Genomic DNA, 18,362 nt, shown 5'->3' with positions numbered 1-18,362 from the left:
TTATACAATCGCATTGCATATTTAATAAGAAAGAGTAACCAGTAAAACTAATATGTTTGTTGAAACAAAGAAGGAAAAAAAGAGAAAACATTTCACAGAATGTCCAAAAATCGTATGTCTCTGGTCACAGAAGTGAAAACAACATAGGTAAAATACATTGTTTTGAAAAGGCTTGTGGACTGGAGTACTTGTAAAGAATCACTGAATATATTTTTGAATCAATTGTGGCAGTCAGGCATCCTCCAAGGCCTGGGTGTTAAAAGATGAAGTGGTTGTATTACAGCTGCAGATACAGGACTGAAGGGAAAAAATGGGGGGGGGGGGGACAACAACAACTGCCTCACAAATTTGAACATTCTAAAATTAAATAAATACATAAACACCTGCATACATATTCTGGGAAACAAAATGAGCCACAATGCACTTTAAACTGACGTATTTCCACATCACAAACCCTCAGATCCAGTCTTGCAATTGTGTGCAGTTTCTTCCACCACCATCCATTGCAAGAATTAGTGCCAAACATCCTGCCCTGCCCTACCTATGTATCATATTTCTTATAAAAAGGATTTTAAAAAACCATATGGAACACAGTCGTTGATAGGTTGGTTGGTGGTCATTCAAAAGGCATTTCATGGGCATTAAGGTGTAATAAGCAACCTGTCAACCATAGGAGATTCTAAGGTAGGGTTACTACAACAGTTACCTGACCAGGCAAAGGAGGATATAGACAATTGGAAAGGAAGACAAATGGGAGAAAAAGAAGAACACACTACAGCTAGTCCATGATTTATAACCACAATTGGGACTGGAACTTCCATTTCTAAATGTTGTGGTTGAAATGAGTCACACACGATTTTACGACCTGTTTTACTGCCCTTGTTAAGCAAATCACTTTGGACATTAAGCAAATCCAGTTTCCCCCACTGAATTTGTTTGTTGGAAGTCCCCTGGGAAGGTCATAAATTGTGATCACCTGACCCAGGATTCTGCAGTTATAAATACATGCAGTGACAAGTGTGCAAATTTTGTTCACATGACCATAGAAACACTGCAATGGTCCTACGTATAAGGACTGCTCAGAAGTAACTTTTTTTCAGGACCATCTAATTCTAACAGTCATTAAATAAATGGTTGTAAGTTGAGGACTGCCTATACTTGTTTAACTTTCTTGGCATCCATGACAAAAATTATAGCGAAAAACTGCAAAAAAGAACCACCACTTCCAAATACGAAACCCTTAGGCTTATCTGTACGTAATTTTTTTTTTCCAGGATCAGGAAATGGTTTTCAATTGCAGTATTTTTCCAGCAAACCTTTATTTTCAAGAACATATCCTAGCAATAATTTAGAATTAACCATGACATGCTTTCCAAATTTCACCACAGACACTTAAAATAAGTCAAGTCATGTGATCTACAGGCAATAGTGATCATAGATTTGAAATGACTGGATAGACGCCAAATGCTGGAATCAGGAAATAAATTACGTATATCTAGGCTGTCAAGTCTGTCTGACAAAAAGGAAGGGAAAAACAGAATTTACAAGGCCACATTACACAAAAGTTTTAACAATTATTGATTGTAAAGCTATGCCAGGTAGCTAGAGGACAAAAAAGAGTGGACAGGGGCTGGGTGATGTGGTCTGGTGCAGGCAGCAATATGAAGTGTGGGTGGGCATGTGCTACCAAGTACGAGACCCCCTGGGAGAAAAAGCAATGGGAGCTATTTAGAGGAGTGTGTTATGCTCTTCCCCACTGGCTTCTCCATTGACTGTGACCATGGGACATTTCTATCATCCTAAGTGTTAGCTGGTTGCCAAGCACCCAAATCACAATCATGTCACCACAGTGGTGTTGCAATGTCCTGAACTTCAAGTTGTACGTACCACTCATTCAGCACCATCATAACTTTGAACAGCCACTGAACAAGTGATTGTAATCCAAGGACTACATTATACAAATATTGCACAGATGCAGGTAGGCAAGAAGAAAAAAAGGAAAAACAGTCAAAATAAGCAGTTAAAAATCACGGGTGGGCAAAAAAGGCCAAATACATATCCGGCTGTTTCATTTTTACTAATTTCATAATTATGCATAATTATAATATAATTAGGTAGGTTAGAATTTAATGCAATTTATAAAATACTTTTATTATCCTGAGATACAGGTAAGAAAAGTATAATCTTCCTAGAAAATAACAATTATAAAATAAAACCAAAAATAAAAACTAGAAATGAGGCTGGAGGGGAATAGCATAAATCACCAATTGTTTTGTGTGTCTTGCTGCTCCAATAATGTTCTCATCTATGCACTAGATCTGTTCAAAAAGAATGGTGTTGAATAAGGTGAGGAAATGTTTTTTTATTAAATTACACAAAGAAGGGGATCATAATTCTAAATAATGTCCAGTTTTGATTGTTCCAGTATGTCTTATGGACGGTGAGAATCCTATGAAGCAAACAGTGGTAAGGGGTTAGTTAGTTAACTGTGAAAAGTCCTGTAGTTGTTTTCCATTGTTCTGTTGTTTCCTTTCATGCTGCCTGCCATAGGAAAAGTCTAACTGTTGTACGTGATATTGGACTGCTTTCTGCATGTTCTCCAGATTGCATTAACAGAGCTGTAGTTTTACAATGCAACTTCCTGGGCACATAGTAACCGTAGGAATAATTTTAATAGCAATTTCCTTTGATTTATGCTAATGCTGTCTTTAGCGGTATTTTTTTTTTCACACCTAAGCTTGGCTATCTGAGGCCAAGGGTGTCTTTAAAAACATTTTGTACATATAATCGTATTAAATAGAAAAGTGAACTTCCCTAGCTTTGTGACTAGCATCCTTTGATAATGTTTTATCTTTCAAATAACTTTCATATCTTGATATGAAACCTGTGAAAGTAAGTTTTATATAGAAAAGATAGTCTATAGTAAATATTATGCAAGTCAGGTATCAAATTAAACTAAGAGTTTGAAGTGTTGAAAGACATTGGATAACTTCTGAAATCAGTCTAAAACCGAAGATGAAACAATCATAGCAGGAAGAATTATATAATTGTAATACGTTGCCATGTATTTTTAGTTATGTTGTTTGTAACAGTTGCCAGACTAGAAAAAGCTAAAACCATGTTTATTTTTTGTTACAAAATAAACTAAATTAATCTTATTAATCTACTGTATGTTTAAAGGGAATACAAGCAGCAGACATTTGTACTAGTTTATAGGTATGTAGTCGAAACTGAAATGAGCCAGATATGATGAAATATCTGTCATGCCATCACTCTGCTAAACAACTACTGGTAATTCCCACAACACTGTCAAACTATTACTAAGACTGTATTACTATTATTCTTCTCATCCTTTCTATTACCTATCTTCTTTTCTACTTATGGCTATTACTTTGTTGCTTGTATCTTTACGATTTATATTGTTTTATTTAGTTTCCTAGTATGATTTAGGTTGATTGTTTATTTAGTATCCTATGACTATCACTAAGTGTTGTATTTTATGATTCATGATGAATGTATTATGATGACTATGATCATGATTTATCACTTATATCTTTATGTATACTGAGAGTTTATGCACCGAAGACAAATTCCGTGTGTGTCCAATCACACTTGGCCAATAAAGAATTCTATTCTGTATGATTAATAAACCCTTGACATAAACCCCAGCCATTTATACTTTCATCCTGGTGTCATATACAAGTATATGTAGTAGGCAGTTTCCACTATGGCATCACAGTTTATGTTTCATCATTTGCTCCATGCCCGGCTCCCATAGTTATTAATTCTATAACTATAATAAAGAACTTCAGACATCAGTTTTGTTTGACTGGATACAGAAAGAACAAGGTACTATGCACATTCTCATACATCCGTACAGGATGTTTGAAGGATGCAAACTTAAATCTTTTACATTTCAAAATGAATTGATTATGTGAATCAATCACTCAAAAGAAACTGGACCATTCTTGAACAAAGCCTGCCCCAGGTCACAGAATTATAATGCCACTAGTTCTGTTCCTAGTATTACAGCTCTTTAAATCCATCTGCAGAGAAAGCAAATCAGATTAGTTGTGTGATGTGGAAAAAAAACCCTAGTGCCCTGCTCACACAGCTGCAAAGAGAAGTCATGCATGAGTTAATCAAAAATAATAGTAGGGTTTGGCACAAAACACTTTGGCTTCCGTGAACTTTTTCTTCTATTTATCTATTATCTAATATGGACAAGCTTTAACTATTTATCCACCATCTAAAATCTAAGGAGGATGAAAAAAAGTATTACCTGAATTTAGAAAGTAGAAAATTATGATGCAAAATGCAGCTGGTTTTGGTCTCTGTTCTCTAAAATCATCTAATACTATCCTCTCAGTTATTACATTATATTATAAAGAAGAACAATTGAGAGAATCAGTCCAGCAATAGCAATAGCACTTAGACTTACTGTATATACTGCTTCATACTGCTTTACATCACTCTCTAAGCAGTTTACAGAGTCAGCATATTGGTCCCAACAATCTGAGTCCTCATTTTACCCACCTCGGAAGGATGGAAGGCTGAGTCAACCTTGAGCCAATTAGGATCAAACTCCTGGCAGTGGGCAGAGTTAGCCTGCAACTCTGTATTCTAACTGCACCACCATGGGTCATTATAAACTCCTATGACATATAATCCTGAGCATACATACAGTTTTCCTAAATGAAATCAAATATATTCTCATTAAAAGAGGTACATTGTAAATAGATTGAAAGGTCATTCTCAATTGGTGTTGTTAGGGAATGAGAGGTCCAGTACATGGCAACTTCTTTCTGGTGTGCCACCGGGCATCATACTTTCTCCACTTCTTTTTAACATCTACATGAAGCTCATTATGGGATGAGGTACCATCAGGATGCTGATAATATTCAACTTTACATCTCCATCCCAGGTGACCCATGTGATGATGTTGCTACCCTCTCACCCTGCTTGGAGACTCTTGGGCTCTGGATGGGGGACAACTGTCTTCTGAATCACGGAAAGACGGAGTGGCTTTGGGTGCAAGGAGCTCTGGGTTCTGAGATTTTAACACTTTTAGTTATGGACGGGGTTGCATTACCCCAGGGCTAGCTGTGCATCAGTTGTTCCCTTTTCCTGATCTGGAGTACCTGCACTCAGTCATTCAAGGTCTGGTCATCTCACAGTTGGACTATTGCAATGCATACTATGTGGGACTAACCTTGAAGAGTGTCTGGAAGCTTCAGTTAATACAGAAAGTAGCCACATGGCAGTTCTTGGGGCCCCTAGGATTCAATCTATATCTTGTATTATTTTTCCCACTGTTCCTATTGGGTATGTCAGACATGAAGAACCACATGTTAAGTTCCAATTAAGAAGATTTATTGCTCACACCTAATGAATCTAGTTAACTAATGGTCAATTGGTGCTAGATAAGAGTCAATAGAATTCAATTGGGGGTGGGGCTAGATTGCTTTGGATTGCTTGTGGCAACATAACAACTCTAGATTGATTCCTCTTTTGACTTCTCCCTCAGACTCTGCCTTTTATTCTCCTTTAGAGTGATTGATATTGTAAATGTTTTCAAGGATATGAAAATATTGTAGACTAGATTCATCAAATGTCTGTCTCATTTGTCTGATCAAAATGAGCTTAATTTTAGTCATATGACTAGATGTATGTTCTCTGTAAGATATCTTTATAATTTGCACAGTATTGTATGCCCTTGACTGACCAAAGATCAGGGAACTCCTTCTATCTGTGATAGTTGTCCTCTTCCCCTGAGCACATAGCTTCAAGAAGGATGCATATGAAGTGCTAAGGGAGGAAGGTAAATACTTGTCTAGTCACCCAAATCAGTCAAATCAACCTGGCAATCAATGGAGTGACAGATGCCACAGCCAGATTGCCCTCCACATTGTCTCCACATTGTATATGTATATGTTTACAAAACTGACTTTAAAATAAAGTACCTTTCCTGGTCTATAGCATAGTTCTGGTCATATACATAACACTGCATGTTTATAATAGAAATAATTTTAAATTCAGCATGATATTGTTTAGATGTTTTAAACAACCCTGATCATTTCATTACCAGTATATTTAAAAAGGGTGCATGCTTTCCATACAAGGCATATTCAATTTCTGAGATCTGAGTTTCTTTACAGAGTCAAATCCCAACAGAAAGTTTGAAGGTGGAACACCAGCAATAGTAGACTAGATGAATGTGAGTCAAACAAAGGTAACTTGGAAGAGGATCGCATCTTGTGTAGCAAAATAGTTTGCAAATGATAACAGTATGTGATTCAGCAGCTCCACAAATCCTTTAATGCTACAGGTTTTCTTCCACCAGTAAAATTTCATACCATATAGATTTTTTAATATTTACTTCGTATTGTTTCCCTAAAACTCTGTTGCCCTGGAAGATTTCGGTGTATTTCTTATGCACTCCTGGTGATTTGTTTCGTAAGAGACTTGGTTCTACAAATAAATATTTGCTTTGTCTAGGTTAGGCAGACACCCCAAATATCAGCAGCCACAAAAACAGGTGTTATTTTCTTGGTATAACTACCACTTAAAGATAAAACTCCTCTGAAGAAGCTTCAATTATGCTCTCCGCTTGTAAAGGTAAGCCCTTAATTAACTAGATGTCCTTTAAAAGACAGTGTAGGGTGCTAGCAGGATGTGCAGCACATCAATAACATGCCTGTTGCAATTGAAAACATCTGTTTTCTCGGAAGGCAAAGGACAGGGACATAACTGCTTGGGTTGCCAGAATTGTCAGTATTTCCCTATATACGAAAAGAAAAGAAAAAAGCGTAACAATCACATAGTCAGGGAAACAAAACCAAAGCAACAAAAATGGCCTTACTTCATTTCCTTTCCAGATGCCCAGTTGCTATAGCTATACAAAAAGACTTCCTGTGCATATTCTCCTAATCGGACAATGGCAGATGGGTCCAGGAGGTAAAACATTAAGGCATTCTGGGATAGGTTGAAATGTATTATATATCCATTGTAAACAACTATTCAATGGGTTGCTTAAATGCTTGGAATAATAGTGCAGGAAAGGTTACATTACAGGCTAGTATTAATTAGCCTTCAGTCACTGAGAAAATAATGAACATTCAGCCATTAAAAATAACATCTTTTTACAAACCAAGCAAGTTTCCCAATTCATTTCTTCCTAAAAAAAAACCCTGAACATTGTGTTCTATATACTTTGTACATTCTTGTGTGAACTGCTTTTTCCTAAGGATCTCCTGTGTGCGTTGTAATAATATTTAATTTATTAAATGGATAAAGCTGATAATATGCATACTGAGTATTAAATATTGTGTTTCATTACAGAAAGAAAGAAGCAATCAACCAATCCACACACCAGTACGTCATACTCTGACATGCTAGATACCCTAAGTAGAAGGCTAATGGAAAACAACTAGATTGTTTAGCAGGAGCAAGTGGGATGGAAGCTAATTGCCATTAGAAAATTCAATAATTACCATTAGAAAAGCCAAATGACTTCTGTTAAAACAACAAGGAAAAGCATCTGCAATGCAACAAATCTATTTCATTTTCTCTGAAGACTATACAGTAGCTTTCAGGTCTCTAAACAAATTAGCAACTGCTGGTAGTGAGACTACTCTGTAGACTTTCCTGGCTCTCAAAATACATAGCCACTATGTATATAAAGCATTCTTTGCTTTATACTGAAAATAAAATATTAAAATAATAAGAAAAATTGAGGTATTTAGGAGAATCAATTTTTATTTTTACTTTATTTTTGCTTATTGGAAATTGCTGGTTCAGATTTTGATATGGAACACATAAGCATACACACACATACACAATTGAATAATTTGTTATGCCCAACTCCAATTCCTTTCCAATGTGGGAAATGAACTCTCTAAAACTAGCAATACTGACCTTATCCATTAACTGGTCTGGCAAAAAAAAATAAATCCAAACATGGGCAAGTGCTGTAGAACTTTCCAAAATATCTTACAGATTCCCAGTATTAACCTATCTAGTTGTTCCCCCTGCTGAAATGTCTCTAAGAGACTTTAATTCAGGAAGCTTCACTTGAATGAAAAAATATGTTGACAAAAGTCCTCCTCAAACAGCCCAATCCGATATAATTGTGGACATTTTTGCAGACTGAATTAATGGAGTTACTCTGAGAGGTATAAGTTACATTTTGCTAGCTGAACTTCCTAATGAATTTGTTGTGTCCTGTCCAAGGTAGTTTTGCATGTTCAGAATCAACTGTTGATTTTAAGAACTAATAAAATCAGATTCTTTATAGGCAATTGTCCTTCTGCTTGCACTGACTAAATCGTATATTGGAGGCTGTTCTCATTTATAGAATGAGAACAGGCTGCTAATTGGTACTGTTTGAGTTCTAGGGCTCTGTTTTTTTCTTGCTTGTTTGGTATGCACAAATTGTTTCCTTTGTTTCCTGCTTTTTTTTAAAGGTGGTGCAAGAAAGCCAAATTTCCCTGTTGTTTAATCAGACACTTCTAAAATGTTCAAAAGGACCATTACACTGGAAGCATTCTGCTTCCAGTCACATGATTAGAGACACAATCATAATAAATGCAAGAAATACTTGTGCAATTGTTTATTGAACTTTGGCATCAGGCTATGAAAAAGGCTTCTTGAGTAAAAGGATATCCTTCTGTAGGAAGTTAGCACCCACCCCTCTCCTAGGAAAATGAGATATTTTAGGAAATATTAAAAGAGCAGAATATTTCCCCTAAAAGGGAGGCAGAAACTCAGTCCCCACCTTTATTAATGGGTCATTAAGGCCTGGGGCAGTCTATTCTACATAACAAAGATCTACCTCCTTCTAGCAGAGCCATAATAGGAATTACCCAAAGCCAGTGGTGGGTTGCTCCCAGTTCAGTACAGTTCTATAGAACCAGTAGTAAAACCGGCAGGAGGCTCCACCCACCCACCACAACGTCATCATGGGTGATCTGTGCATGTGCAGAACCTTCTGCGCATGTGCAGAACCTTCTGCGCATGTGCAGAAGTGTGCACACAAGTGAAGCAAGCGCACGTGCATGCTGCCGCTGCGAACCGGTAGTAAAGGTTAGTGGAACCCACCCCTGACCAAGCCCCTTCATTACATCATCTTCCAGCAAGGCTCAACCAAGCTTGGGACTCAGGACAGACTACAGAGTTGTCCCTGCATGGCCCAATGGGAGTCTGACAATCAATCAGAATACAAGCTCAAATTCAAAGCCCAACAGAAGGCACTCTCAGCATCTCTGCCCTTTTCTGCTCAGGACTCAAACCATGTGATTCTGTTCATCAAAAAACTTTCTTCCAAGCAACTCCCATGAATCCAGTATCTTTTTCCCTACTTGGAACTGAACCCAGAAGGATATTTCTTCCAACACTTCAGAAGTTAGTTAGTTATCCTCTGTACTCTCAGCTATCCTTGATCCTGCCATATAGCTGGTATTAGACAATATGCTAGTAAATTACTGTTGATAGTGATGTTGAGTTGAATCTAACAGCCTGGTGAAGTCTGCAGTTATAGCACTTTGGGAAGAAGGCCTGAACAACAACCAAAGCAAAGTCCATTTCAGAGTTATGTAGCTATTTCTAAAGAACCTCTCTCACCTGAAACAGTCTAGAGGCAGAGTCATTCCTGGAGTTTCAGACCCGCTTTGGTGATTTAAAGATGGTGATTTTACTGTCATAACAACACAACATAGATATATTTTTGAATTTCTTGCATGCAGGTTAATATAATGCCAGAGGCAATTTTGGAATAGATTGCTCAACCTTCCAACCAGGGCTGATCTTTGTGAAGATCCTCAATTACAGTGATTGTAGGAAGAAGAGTGAAAAGTCATTTTAGAGACATTTTCCCACTGACTATGACTTTGAACCCATGTGTGGAGATCTTTACACTGAATATCATATCTATATTAAGTCCCACAAAACTACAGAGAGGCTAGAATAGCATATCTCTTTAAAATCTTTACATCAATCTGGAATTTTGTAGGCTTTACTGCTTCAAAAGGAATTCATTTGCCTGCAAATATCAATCAGTCCTTCCATTTGTTGACTTTCCCATTAGAACCAAGGGGAAGATATCTAATGGGCTAAATAAACTTAAGTGAAGAAAAGGCCTTATTTAGAAAAGAACCAAAACAAGATGCTGGCAGAAATCAATGGTGTTTCTATTTTCCTCTTGTGCAAGCAGGTTGTAAACTAACTATTGTATTTTACTTTTTGTTTTAATCAGAAATTTCCCTGCTTTTTATTTAAAGAAGTTCTCCTTTTTAAATGGGAATTCCTCTGATTAAAATACTGCTTTTTGAAAAATTCTTAGCACTATGATTTGAGCAGAGAACTTACTGTTCTCAATTTGTCAATGGGTCTGTGGTACAGTCCAGATCACTGTGAAGGATCAAATAACTTTTTCAACACCCTGTTCAAGATAGTCAAAAGATCAGCATATTAAGTAAAATGTAAATATTATTTTACTTTTTATTTTTAATATGCTGAGCCAAGCTAAGCACTAACATTTTCTTTGTCCTGTCATCATCTTTTTTAAGACTAAGTTTTTTGTAATGCTTTTCTCCCAAGAATACCTTTCTAGATAAAAGATCCCATTTTTAATGTGGCAATGTCTTGGATCGAACTATAGGCTGCTCATCTTTTGATCAACTGAAACAATGATCAAATATTGAGTTGGTACTGCAAGTAGGCATCTTGTGATGCACATAGGAGAAGGATCAATAAACAAAAAGTTGGTGAAAAGACATCACTCAACAGCAATATTTCTTCCGCAATTTTAATATGCTTTGGGGAATTCTGGGAGAATCTTAAAGTTGCAAAGGTTGAGAAGGAATGTTTTAGATGACTCTTCAAGCTCAGTTTTCAAAAATCCATTCAGGTGGTGTCTTTCCCCATTCTCCAAATAGTGTGACAGAAACCTTCACAATGGCAAAAAATGCTACTTGTTAAGAAAGCCAACAGAACAGCCTTTCACACTATTTGGAGAACGGGGAAAGACACTGTATTCCTGTCATTCCTGTACTTCTATCATGGCTCTCCATCAATTATAAGACTCAATGAATCTAAATACAAGTAGGAGGTCTAGGATAAATGTCATAGCACTCTGCTCTCCCCGTCTCTTTAAATGTACAGTTCAATTTTCAAAAGGTCTGGGTTTTTTTTTAATCTCCTTGATTTCCTTTCATTAAATATACATCTAATCTGCTGAAAGATAAAAGACATTTTCATTTTGCATCTTTTGCGACAGTCTCTTCCAGCCCTCTCATGTTTTGGTTTTGTTCTGGAAACAGAGCATGATGGCAGCTGTTCCTACTTCACTGAAGAAATATAATGCAGAATTCACTGGTAAACATGTAATCACTCCCTACATAGGCAAAAGGAGTTGAACACCTGTGGAAGACTGTTTCTTTTGACTACAACGATCTGCAGTTCCTGCAGAATGACTGATCTTGTAAATCGCACAAATACATTTTTGCTTCTGAACATCAAAAGCTGAGAAACTCCATTTTAACAACATGCTTGCTTTGGAACACTGTATTCTATTTGGGAGGATCACAACTGCATCATAAAAATCCTATGAAAAGAAATGGCTGTAAGAGCTGAAGAATGATTACCCATGCAAGAAGCTTACAGTAAATAACTTATGCTTGTCTTTATTGAAATTCCAATTTTATTCAAGGCTTTTTAAAGCACACATTGTATTTATTTATCATTTCACTTATGTGTGGTAACAGTCTCAACTCAACTTTGAATTGTGTTAAATAAATTAAAATGGTCAGAGATTGAAATGAATTGAAAGTAACTTGAGAGCCTCCAGAAAGATTTCTTTCAATTTAAGTTCAGGGCTCCTATAAATAGAAAGGGCATGCTGTTCCTCATGTGTGGGCTTCATAAAACTCTTGCCATGTTTTTTTTAAAAAATAAAAAACTTTCACATCAAGGTTTCTTCCTGATGTGTCAGGTTTCTGCATACAGGTGAAAGGTTTTTATTTGATGTTCAATTTATTCACAGTAACTGCAAGCGCTGTCCAGAAATTGAAACCTTTCAACGACCATGATCAAAGACATGGATTGTGTTGAAGTACGAAACAGTACATCACTTGTCAGTGTATTCTTCTAGTATGCAACAGTCTTCCTAGTTATCCAGTTAGATTAGATAACTAAATAAATTTAGGTTTTTGTGACATTAGCAGATAGTTGAGGATAGAACATTAAGTAAAATTATGGAAATAGTTTTGGTAAAATCAAGTGGGGGGAAAGTGTGAATTAAGAGGTTCCAAATAATAAAATTATTATTTACATCCAAAATCAACTGACAGTTGCTGTGGCTGCTCCTTGTTTATAAATCGGCTAGTGGTGATTCAAATAGAATCCTGCTTTATTCTTTCTAGGGGGGTTGCGTGATGCCTCAGCAGTTAAGATGCTGGGCTTGTCAACTGGAAAGCCAGCAGCCCAGGTTTGAGACCGAGCATTACATGACAGGGGTGGGCTCCCATCCTTGCCCCAGCTTCTGCCCACCTAGCAGTTCAAAAGCGTGCAAATGCAAGTAGATAAATAGGTATCACTTCGATGGGAAGCTAACAGCCCTCCATGATGTCATACTGGCCACATGACTGCAGAAATGTCTTCAGACAGTGCTGACTAATTTTTTTTTTTTTTAATTTGATTTATATGCCGCTCCGGAGACTCAGGGCGGCTTACAATGCGTTAAGCAATAGCCTTCATTCTTTTGTATATTTTATACAAGTCAGCTTATTGCCCCCACAAACTGGGTCCTCATTTCACCTACCTTAGAAAGGATGGAAGGCTGAGTCAACCTTGAGCCTTGGAGAGATTCGAACCAGCAGAAATTGCAGGCAGCTGTGTTAATAACAGGGTGCATTAAACCACTGTACTATCAAGGCTTGAAATGGAGATAAGTACCACATCTTTATAGTCAGCAACAACTAGCAGAATAAAATCCACAGAGATTCCTTGACCTTTTTTACTTTTTAGTTCTTTATATCCTTAAAGTGCTGAAAATGTGGCTCAGGGTAGGGAAGGATGCAAAATAGGAATCAAGTCCCAAATTTCCTCAGATAATTAATATAAGATGATTTATCTGCAAGCAAAAGCAAACGGTGTAGAGTGCTAACAGGAAACGACATACAGAACGAATATTTATTCAGAGAAAGCCATCCTTCATTGGATGAGTACACATGTTAAACTAAAACTGTAAGGTAGCTTGATTAGTTTGGGTTAATATAGCTGATGGTTTAGCACTGTAATAGACTATGAATTGGAATTATGATACTATAGTTCTTTATTATTTATTCTAATTTTTGCTAGATAAATATAAGTAGGAGTGAATCATCTTCTCTGCCTCATTAAAACAACAGTGTCCTGAAATCTAAATCCATAAACTACCTGGCAAACTTAGGAATCAAGACAGACAAGGATCCAGAATACAGATACCAGGCTTTAGTTTACAAAGTTCAATATACCCAACTTGCAAATTCTGATTCTACTCAGCCACTTTAGGGTTAAAACAAAAGGATCTCAAGCTAATCAAGTGAAAATAAAAACAACAGAAGAACATAGTACATCCAAGGCCAACTACAATTATATTTCCAACCATTATCAATTTGGTTCACATTTAGCTCAGTTCAAAACATGGTGCTCATGTCAGCAAAATATAAATGGTTTCAGCAAAAAAATGCAATTCATGGTTTCTTTAAAGTGTGCATTGGACAAAACACTACATTATAGAAGGAATGAGAAGCAGAAATCTTGGTGAATACTGAGATACTAGAAAATACTGTACAATTATAGCAGGGAGGGAAACGTGGATAATAAATTGAGGGAAAACAGGGAGCAAAAAGCAAAAAGCTTTAGGGTAACTAGTAATATAATTATATATAAGCATAAGGCATATTTCTTAAGATACAGAAACATGTAGCTTTGCATTTGACCTTGCAGTAACCTAGTTGTAATTATAGATCCTCTTAGTTAGCTAAACTGCTGTTTGATCATTAGACTCTTCTGCTGGCATGACTGCCATTCACATTAAAAGAGTTTGCACAGACACAGCAGTTAAAGGCGAGCAAAATTGCAAGTACAGTAAGCGAATGAGTTGAGGATAGATAAAACACAAGGCCTGGGGCTAAATCCTGAAGTTTTAACGTTCATTGTTACAGGAGTGCTTTCTCTCTGAAAGAAAACATATAAGAATGAGATTGAAATGATTGCTGATGCACCAATAGAACCAACAGTAAACTTTGGGTTGTATTTCTTTAGTAGGTAATAAAAGAGTGCCAAAGCTGACATGAAGAGGAAATGGCTCAGGTTCCATATATAAAAAATCTCAATTTCGGTTCTTTACATCTCCAGGCTGACTTAGGAAATATCAGTGACTAAATTTCTGGAAAGTCACTGCCAATCCTTAGCCAAGCAGACTGATAGTCTGCTCTTTATAAAACAATTTTATAATTTTATAGGAGCCGTGGTAGCACAGTGGTTAGAGTGCAGTATTGCAGGTTACTTCTGCTGACTTCTGATTTCCCGCAGTTCAGCAGTTCAAGTCCCACTGGCTCAAGGTTGATACAACCTTCCATCCTTCCGAGGTAGGTAAAATGGGGATCCAGATTGTTGGGCGCAATATGCTGACTCTGTAAACCGCTTAGAGAGGGCTGTAAAGCACTGTGAAGCGGTATATATCTCTAAGTGATATTGCTATTGCTAATTTCTAATATTCCCATGACAACTTCAGTGTTAAGCAGATTGAGGTCTAACCTCAGCCTCAAGGTTCCTGAATACAAAACCAGTCTTAACCACCAAGTCCAGCACATTGCATCTTTGATGAAAAAAGCAACATGACTAGCATAACCTTTCTGTCTGGTGGCATTATTTCAAGGGCAGGGTTATAAAAATCCAAGCAAGAAAAGCAAGGAATGGGAAAAGAAGAAAACTTTAGCATTTCTGATTTTAAGACAGAGACAAAGTTAAAACTAATCACTAATATTGCCAATGTTGTAAATTTTTAAATTTCTTTATGCATTCAAGGAAAAGCCTTCTCCCCTAAGATAAGTTTTTAAATGTCAAAACATACAACGAATGTTAATTGCAAAAATTAAAAACCAGCATTTGAAGGACAGTATAAATCCAGGCCAAGAGAGAGAAAGGAAGGAAGGAAGGAAGGAAGGAAGGAAGGAAGGAAGGAAGGAAGGAAGGAAGGAAGGAAATTCTGTTTATAAATTTGTGAAGCTGGAGCCATAAATTTTGAGAAAAGTGGATATGGATGAGGCTTTTGCTATAACAAAACTTTTAAATAACAGTTGTTTTATATAACAGTTGTTTTAAATAATAGTTGGTTTAAAAAAGAATATGCAATGAAAATAAGCACTTGCTGCTTGTTCTTGGAAAGACTTTTCAAAGACTTACAGTTAAGGAAACCATGTTAATCGATAGGTTTAAGACTTAATAGTAATATTAAAAAGGACACAGACATCTTCAATAAGTTGGGAATGCATAAAATCACTACATGCCTGGTGATATTACAATGGAAACTCAACCCTTCTGTACTTGATATGTGAAAGTTGCAGATTTCTATCACTAAATCACAATGTGCATGTATTTCTTGACTGCTTGTTCCTTTACAGTACATTGATGGTTGGTTCTAAAAGGCAGAAACTACAGTATCTACTGCTACTTTTTCCATGTAGCATCATCTGCACTGGATGATCCAAAGTATTCTTTTGCTAGCATGGGGAATTTAGAATGAAGAGCCTGCTACTAAAATCCCTATATTTGTAGGGATATATTTGTTTAAAAGTTTCCTTGCAACTTTTACCTCAACATTTAAAAAATTAAATGTAACTTTCCCTTGCACTTCACTACAAAGTATAATGCTTCAAATTTTCTATCGAGTTCCTTCAGGTTAAAACTCGAAAACTGTTGAATCTGGCCAGTTTTAGAAAACATGGACTTGTCCTGAACCAATTCAGAACTACATTCAACTTCTTGTCCTCTTCTTTATTCCTATTTTCCTCTTTCACTGTTCAAATATATTAATTTGTTGATGTCATACCAAGCTGGTCCTTAATGCTATCATTCAAGACATGCATTTACTTGGAAGTAGACCATACGAAATTCAATGAATTTTCTATGTAGGCATGCACTGCACTAATTTTTAAAGCATCCGGTAATTGTTGGGGATTTGCTTGCTGTCAAAAGCGCCATTTATTAATATCCACGGCTCCATGGAGGGAAAAAAAATCAAGCACTAAAGGTTTTAAGCAAACACCTAGAATTATTTCAGCATTTTAAATTATTGAATTTAGCAAATAACTTTCTAGAATTTAACAGCTAGAGCCTTCTTACAACCTCTTTATTAACTTATAATAGGAAATCACAAAGCATTAAAAAAAAAACCCTAAGTTAGTTAGATTTTTAATACTTTTGGATTACAGTTAAAAATAAATAATTTTTTTAAAGAGTGGAAGAAATATTTTGTCCATAATTTTTTTCCACAGCACAATGTTATTGCAATATAAAAAGAGTGAAATTGCAGCATTGTGGGAAACATCTAACACAGTTTAAGGATCTATTCACATTATAATATTTTAAAATTAAATAATGCCAACAATTCTGATAATGTGTAAATATAATCTGCCATTTTCTTTGCCTCTCTAAAACTAATGGAATTAATTCTTGACATTATTCCTTATGTTTCCACAAAGCGTATTTTGGAACAAGCATGGCAGAGGTAATTTTCCATTCAGATGGAAAACTCTCATCTTTGCAGCATCTTTCTGTTTAACTTTGCACTATCTTTCTGCTACTTCTGATCTTCCTGTTGGATCGTCCCTAAGATTTTCCCATCATTTTCTTAGTAACCTACCCACCCTGATCTCTTCAGCAATTTTCTGCCAATGCCACCAGCCCTCATTTCCACGATTATTTCCAGTCTCCCTGCTGACTTGCCCCCATATCTTGAACTACATGTTTTATTTAGTATAATGCAGAATTATGAAAGAAGTAACTTTGAACAAAAAATATCAGCCATTTAAACTGGTTAGGTAACACCTCTGTGCTGTGGGATGGATAGACCCAAACAATCAGTTTGTTCAATAAGCCTTAAAATAAAATAACCAAGATTTTGCGAATGATCAGAACTTGCCAATATGAAGACTCTTCTGTAACATCCAGAATAATGAACTCCAGATTAGCGTCGTATCAAAACTTGCTAGTCATCAACGTAGAATTTCTAGACATCTGGAAATCAGATGTCACAGCTCTGTGTAAGCATGCACTGAAGAAAACATTTCTGATAGAATCAATTTTTTTTTACCATGTAAATGTTTAAATATTTAAATAATAAGACAGAAGGCTGTTTTTTCATACTTAATATTAAAAATAAATTCACTATATGTATTTTACCTATCCTTAGTCTTCTTTCATTCCATGTCTGCACTGCTTTACATAATCTACATCCAAATAAATACTATCATGCTGTAGACATATCTAAATTTAGCAGTAGGTACTAATGCCTTAAATCCAGCCAAAAGAATAATTGCTGTCAGTCTGAGCTGAAATGTTTAGCTGTGAAAAGATGCTGTTGAGCTGAAAACTTCATTTGCAGGGCAAATTATAAAAGCAATCCCATGATGCTCTTATTTAGCAAGCTGTCATTCACAGATAAAAGACAGTAAAATGGTCCTAGTGAGTTATGAGTGCTTTCTGACTGCTCAATAAACAGACAGTTTTGTCAACTGGACATGACTTTAATTGGACTATCTTGTGTGCTGACTTAGTTTTAGAGGATGTCAAGTTTCAATTACAGGTAGAAAGGGTCATTGGTCAAATACATTATTCTCCCTTTTTTGGTCTCATTATGTATCATTCTGATAATGTTGAAGTGGGAAGAACAACTACTGCATGTATACATAGAAACAATCTATTTCTAAAAACAAATGATGAAATAAAGTGATAGTTTTAAGACTTTCATCAGGCAATTATACAAATACGATATATGAAGCAAAGGCCTTAATCTAAAATCAATCTAAATATATCGTAATATATAAGAACAACAAGAATTCCAGAAACCGTTCTAATTGTCAGATATCTTATTCTCAGTAAATTTCACTTCAACTTAGCTTGAACTCTCTTGACTAATAGATTCACATAGCCCTTAAGGGGAAATGTTTTACGTAATTAGAATGGCTATTTTATCTATCAGTTGCAACCAGTAGGTTTGATTCTTAATTATTTGAACTTCTATTTGTTGCTTACAGAAGCAGAAGCAAAATTTAAAGCCTTTCTCTCCATATATATTTTTTCCACTAGCCTCTTTTCAT

Source organism: Pantherophis guttatus, chromosome 3, assembly GCF_059756535.1.
Source record: "Pantherophis guttatus breed Tessera chromosome 3, ASM5975653v1, whole genome shotgun sequence".
NCBI lineage: Eukaryota > Metazoa > Chordata > Lepidosauria > Squamata > Colubridae > Pantherophis > Pantherophis guttatus.
This window is presented reverse-complemented; position numbering follows the sequence as displayed.